This window comes from Callithrix jacchus, chromosome 2, assembly GCF_049354715.1.
Source record: "Callithrix jacchus isolate 240 chromosome 2, calJac240_pri, whole genome shotgun sequence".
Classification (NCBI taxonomy): Eukaryota; Metazoa; Chordata; class Mammalia; order Primates; family Cebidae; genus Callithrix; species Callithrix jacchus.
Window position 1 is genome coordinate 67,768,371 of NC_133503.1, and position 6,944 is coordinate 67,775,314.

A 6,944-nucleotide genomic window follows, 5' to 3' on the forward strand; every position below is an offset into this window, starting at 1 on the left:
GGCATTTCACCAAAAAACTGGGCACCACAGCCTAGCCATCTTGACACATAAAATTAACCATCACAGCAGGGAAAGATTCACCTCATATTCAAGAATATATGGCATTATGGGGGGAAACTTGCCTCTCCTCAGCACTGCTAGACTAAGGGAAGTTAAGAGGCTTTTTCTTTTTTCTTTTTTTTATTGAATTTTAGGTTTTGGGGTACATGTGAAGAACATGCAAGATAGTTGCATAGGTACACACGTGGCAGTGGGATTTGCTGCCTTCCTCCCCTTCACCTATATCTGGCATTTCTCCCCATGCTACCTCTCCCCAACTCCCCACCCCCCACTGTCCCTGGAACCAACCCAAATGCCCATCAATGATAGACTGAACAGGGAAGGAGGCTTTTTAACATATTGTCCCACATGAACTGAAGATGTTTACCCCCCAATTTTTTTTTTTTTTTTTTTTGAAACAGAGTTTTGCTCTATCTGCCAGGCCGGAGTGCATCTCTCCAGTGCTGGAGTTGACACAATCTCAACTCACTGCCACCTCTGCCTCCTGGGTTCAAGCAATTCTCCTGCCTTGGCCTCCCAAGTAGCTGGGATTACAGACATGTGCCACCACATCCAAGTAATTTTTGTATTTTCAGTAGAGACAGGGCTTTGCCATGTTGTTCTGGCTGGTCTCAAACTCCTGACCTCAGGTCATCCACCCCTCAGCTTCCCAAAGTACTAGGATTACAGGCATGAGCCACCACAGTTGGCCAGTTTTTCCCTTTTATTTGATTAGGTCTTCTAGAATGCAGAGCTTGAGGCAAGATTTAGATGCTTAAAACTTATATGGGAAGGGACGCCGGGGACACTGTTGATAAAGGAAAAAGGAGAGCGAAGGGAGAGATAACACAATGTTCTGTGGTTTGGTGAGTTACCTTTGGTACCACTTCACAGAGAGCCAAGAATGCTCAGAAGGATGGCTCAGCCATTACACAGAAGGGTTGAGAAGAGAGAGACTGGACCTCAAAATGATGTGTGGGAAGAGAACAAAAGGAGACATCTGTCTGGCTCACCCCCTTCTCCATTTCCCAGGTGGTCAAGGTCTCCGCCACAAGGAGATAATCCTACACTTCCGGTTGCATCTCGCAGCCCCTTGGTGGCTTCCCAGGAAGCCAGGTCCCAAGGTCCCACACCCTGTGGTGCAGTGTCTCATCCAAAACCACAAGTAGAGAGGTGACCCGATACAGGTGAGGGGTCAACCCAAAGAGAAAGGAGGGAGGTAGTGAGGACATCGGAGAAAGCTCAACTTCCTATCTCAATATGCACAGCAACTTCAGAGAGTGAGTAAAAATAGTTGAAATGGTGAGTTAAGGTGATCAGAGTTGAACATCAATTCTATTTGTAAGTGCCTATTAGAGAATTTGGGGTGAAATTGTAATTCTCAGCATTGGAAAAAAGACGGCTGAAATTAGATGAGTCAGAGGTTTTTGGTTTTTTTGTTTTGCTATGTTTTGTTTTGAGATGGAGTCTCACTCTATCACCCAGGCTGGAGTGCAGTGGCACGATCTCGGCTCACAGCAACCTCTGCCTCTCAGGTTCAAGCAATTCTCCTGTCTCTGCCTCCCAAGTAGCTGGGACTACAGGCATGTGCCACCATGCCCAGCTAATTTTTTGTATATTTAGTAGAGATGAAGTTTCACCATGTTAGCCAAGATGGTCTCGATCTCCTGATCTGACCACCTTGACCTCCCAAAGTGAGCCACCACACCTGGCCAAGTCAGAGTTTTAATACAAGCCCTCCTCTTACCACCTGTGACCCTGGCCCGTTTATTTTTTATTTTTTATTTTATTTTATTTTATTTGTCTATAAATCCAGGAGAACACTTTCTACTTCCAGGGTGATGATGAGAATTAAATCTAATAACATCCACAGATTCATACACTAATGCTTAATAAGTGTAAAATGTCTTCCTTTTCCTCCTTATTTTATCCAACCTTCCTCATCTGTTATAAAGGTAACATATTTTGGGAGGGGGAGTTTAATACCTGAATATCCATGCTCCTTTTAAAATCTCATGGATATGTACATTTCAGGTTTAAAAAAAAAAAGCAGGATGACTATAAAGGAGCTATTAGCTACTAGATATGAATTTAAATGAGGTTTAATTTTAGAAGAATTTTTGGAACATATTCTTAGTGTTCATCACTTAACAAATATTTGTGAAGCATGGATGTGTCAGACATACATTCTCAGGCTGGGCTTTTGGTGAATTTCCACTACTGGGGGTGGATATTCTCAAAATCCCATGTTGCAAGAGAGCATCATCTTGACAATGGAGAGCTGTTAAAGTGTATCCTTCAGTCTCTCTGTAGCTCAGGCAGTAGTCCGGGAAACACCTCTGTCAGGGGGCCGCCTGGTACCTGCTGGAACCACTCTAGGCTCCAGCTGCACTGATAGGCTGCCAGGTTTCAGCCATGAGGTGCAGTATGCATGCTGTTTTCACTTGAATGGATTTCTCATCTTCTCTTCCTCATCCTTCAGATAGCCTTTCATCCCTCTTCTTCAGATGGATAGGCTGCCATCCCCTTTCTCCACCATCACCCCAGTTTAGTTCAGATACCCTGCCCGCTGATCACGGCACCCATCAAACTGGAAAGTACTTGCTGATTTCCCTGTCTGTGTTGCCACGTTGGAGAAGGGCTCCTTGTGATCAGAACGAGCTTACTCCCCTGGCTATTATCATTCCGAGGCCTAACATTTGTATATGTTAACCTATAAATACATATATAACTGGGTTTGTACATGAGAATAGATATTATATTTATATAGCAGTTATAGAGAACATGAATTTTGATAAAATAATTTTGAAAAATTCTTTTAATCTTTCAGAGTACTAATTCATTGGACAAAGAACCATAATTTTTCTGTTCTTGTTAAAGAAACTGAAATAAAGAGAGGGAATGCCATTCCATTTCATTTCCTCATTAGTCACAACTAATAAATAGAAACTGAGTTTAACCTAGGTGATGGGATTTATTGGTTCTGGTATTTAGAAGTGCGGGGAGTATCTAAGCCTCAGGAATAGCTGGATCTAGGTATTGCTCTCCACTTTTCAGCTCTGTTTTCCTCTAGGCTGGCTTTACTCAGATTCAGGTTTTTGTTACTGATGCTTCTGGAAGTTCTGATAGACAAAGGAGATGTTTTCCAACAGCTGCAACAAAAGTCCCAGAACTGAGTCTCTGTGGCTGTCTTAGGTCATGCCTCCTTCCATGAACCACTCATCATAGACAGAGGCTGACCAGATAGGCCTGGACTCAGCCCTGGAGTTTGAGACAGCATCAACGCCACCCAGACACCCTGGATAAGCACCGGAGAGCTACAGCTCTCCAAAAGCACACACTGTGCTGTCACCAGAGCAGGGAATGGTGGCAGACCAGCATGTGATCCAAGCAAATTGGTGATAGAGCCAAGAGTGGAGTTGGTGGTTTTCTGTGAGCCAGAACTTTCAAAGCACTTGAGGTGTTGGAGGAGAGAGGCCAGGTTTCCAGCCTGGGGTTGGTCAGGAGCAGTGAGAATTGAAGGAAGGGAGAGAGTTGGAAGATAACCAGGAGGGACCTGGGAGAAACAGAGCAGTGGTCAGGATATGAGCAGTAAGGAGGAAGGATAGAGGGGGAGGCAAGTAAGATGACCAATTGCCATCGAGACGGGACAGGTGGCATGAAGAGAGTGTGACTCCCATGCAGGAAGCACTATCCTAAAAGCCAATTTGTTTTCTTCTTACTTCATTAAAATCCTGGAATCACATCCCCTAGATTAAGGAACCTTCCTTATTCTCTTTGTTCATTCTAAAAGAGCCTGGTCTATAGAATCCATCTCCTGACAGCCAACTAGTACTATTTTATTACTATGATTAATCTTCTCATTGAGTAGAGAGAACAGAGAATTTGTGGTCCATCAGATCTTGTCAAATCCCTGCCCCACTACCTGAGCAGGTCACTTCCCTCTCAGCCTCAGGATTTTTGTAATGCATGTGAGCTGCTGTCCAGGAACCCGAATACAGCAAGCGCTCAACTCCTGTTAGTAGCTATGACTGAGATTTTTAGTGCTGTAAGTTTTGTAGGTCTAAGAAAGCGCAGTAATGAGTTCATCACAGTGAAGTCGCAATTAAATCCAGCCGGACAGGCCCCAGATGAGTGTGCAGCACGTGGAATTTTTCATTATGAAGCAAACACTTCCCCTTTCTGAGGCTCAGCAGTAAACCAGGGATTTTTTTTTTCCTCATCACCCTTAGACTGTGCTCAAGATTCCCAAAGGAGAATAGCACTTAGATAATTTCTTTTTAATCATGGGAGCCGCACAAGAAAGGGTCCTGTCTTATTCAAATAAGGCATAACAGAAAAGAGGGCAGGAGCAGACGGAAAGGCCGTTTTGCTGTATTTAAACTTGAACGGTTGCCTCGGCTTTTAGAAGAAAACTCTGTGGCTTTCTGGTTCTCACACTGTACAGATGCACCTTCGACCATGTGAGCTTGCCCTGCATTCGTTACTCATCCACGCAGCTCCTCTTCTTTCAACACTTGCTGACTTCTATTCACCAGGCTCTGGGCTGTGACCCAGAGACAGAGTTCAGTAAGACCTGTCTTTTTCTTTTTTATAGATAGTGTTACTATGTTGCCCAGGCTGGTCTCAAATTCTTAGGCTCAAGCAATTCTCCTACCTTGGTCTCCCAAAGTATGGGGATTATAGATGTGAGCCACCACACCTGGCCTAAACCCCATCCTTTTCCCTAAGCAGCTCATAATTTACAGCCAGGGTTCCCAAACTGTTTCAATGAATGGCCATATGGTAAATATTTTAGACTTTACAGGTAATAACATTTCTGTTGCCAGTACAGCAGCTCCTCAAATAATTGGGGATATATTTTTGGAGCCTTTGAGACCTATTGGAGGAAAGGAGCAATGGATGATAACTCCTACATGTCTGACCCAAGCAACTGGATGGTGCCACCTGCTGAGGCTGCCCCAGGGCAGAAGCTCATCTGCATGAATCCTTCTCAGCCTTTTAAAAAAAAGCATCAGCCTCCAACTAGGAGCCTTTTCAGACATTATTTTCTTAATTGTGCACCCGTACAATTGTAATACCACAGATGTGATATATCTGTTTATGACAGATGCTTTTCTGTGCTTTATGCATAAAGAAAGTGAGAGGGGCTTTTGCCCTCCCCTGCCCAAGAACCAATATCTGCTCCCTTAGGAGTGCTATCACCCCAGTGAGAATGTATGGTCTAGCTCTAGGACAGGTGTCTCCATCTCCACCTATTTCAAGCCTCTTGTCTGAGCACTGCCTCTTCCTCAGTCATAATAAGTGGAATAATTGGGCTTTTGGGGGGAACCCCTAAACCTCCATAGAAAGACTATATTAGAACACAGCATGGCAACACCAACCTTCCTCTTCTTGGGGGCATTTTGCACCTCCCAAGGTTTCTGAGATGACTTTGCCCCAAATGTTCACATGGCCTGATATCCACAGTCACAGGTGATAAAGATATTCACATCCTTTATCACCCCAACTCCTTTTAGGAAAAGGAAGATCACTGGGTGGGAAAAACAAGAAGTGCTTTGGGTAGAAGGTGAGACCCTTGGTGTGGGTGCTCCTGAAGAGGGGTGGAAAAGAGGCTGGGGCAGAGCCAGCAGTACAGGAGTCCACACAGGACACACTGAGACTGCCCATGAACCTGAAAATCTTCAAGAAATGCAACACAGACACACCCAAAATGTTCCACAGGCATGTATTTCTGGTGAGAAAAAAGTGAAGTGGCTGAGATTTGCATGGGGGAGGGGAGCAAAGGAAGGTGAATACACAAAGGAGCAGCAGGTGAACCCCAGGCAGGTGAGTCTAGGAACAGAGAAGCTTGGGAAACATCGTGTATCCCGGGCAACACTACAGAGAGAAGGAGACAATCCTACCCAAGTCTCAAGGTCCTTGGAAGCCCAGGAAGATGGTTGGGATTTGCTTTCTCTATCTGCTCCCATGAGAATGCAAGCCCAGGAAGACCCAGCAAGAAGTTAGACGACCAGGAAGTATTCACTCAAGAATACAAGACCCAGAGGTGGGACGTCTCAGGATTGGTTCATTCACCAGCTGAACATCCTTTGTCCTCTAAGGCTCCAGTGCCAACCATCTTTCCCCACTCCCACCCTCCTCAACACACGGGCCATGTCTCCCCACATGGTCCCCAGTGGCTGCCACATTTACAGCCACGGTGGTGAATCACTATTCTAAAAAAACGTGGTGAATCACTATTCTATAAAACTTTTTAAGAGTGAGGAAAACTTCCCTAGAATCCCACCCCAACCCCTTGGCCTCCAGCATACTGCTCAGCGGTGAGGGATCTATCACAGATCCTTGGCCACAGCAACCCGAGGCCAAAATAGTGATATTAAGATGACTGGCTAAACCAGCGATGCTCAAAGTGTGGTCCCTGGATCAGCAACATCAGCACCACCTGGAAATTATTAGAAATGCAAATTATTGCGCTCCATCCAAGCCAATAAAGTCAGAGACTCTGAGGGTAGGGCCCTGCAATCTATAGTTTAATGGGCTCTCCAGGTGATTCCAATGAACCAGAAGTTTAGAACCAGCTAAGTAGCTTAGAGTAACAAACATGCATTTCTGGTGCTATGGTTTGGATGTGTGTCCCTCCAAATCTCATGTTGGAATTTTACTTCCAATGTTGGAGGTGGGGCCTTGTGGAAGATGTTTGGCTCATAAGGATGGAGCCCTCAGGAATGTCTTGGTCCCATGCTCATGGTTATGGGTGAATTCTCAATTCTCACTCTGTAGTTCCCCCAAGAGCTGATTGTTTAAAAGACCTGACACCTTCCCACTCTCCTTTGTTTCCTCTCTCACCATGTGATCTCTGCACACCTTGGCTCTCCTTCAACTTTCACCATGGATGAAAGCTC

The 6,944-nt window shown here is 45.0% G+C and overlaps 1 pseudogene across 1 annotated transcript; it reads right to left on the minus strand.

The window, feature by feature from the left end:
* Positions 1–432: 432 nt before the first annotated feature.
* LOC144581558 (uncharacterized) lies at positions 433–6,146 on the minus strand (annotated as a pseudogene). Its single transcript, XR_013532517.1, has one exon. The product of XR_013532517.1 is annotated as an uncharacterized LOC144581558 (transcript).
* Between the last annotated feature and the right edge of the window lie 798 nt (positions 6,147–6,944).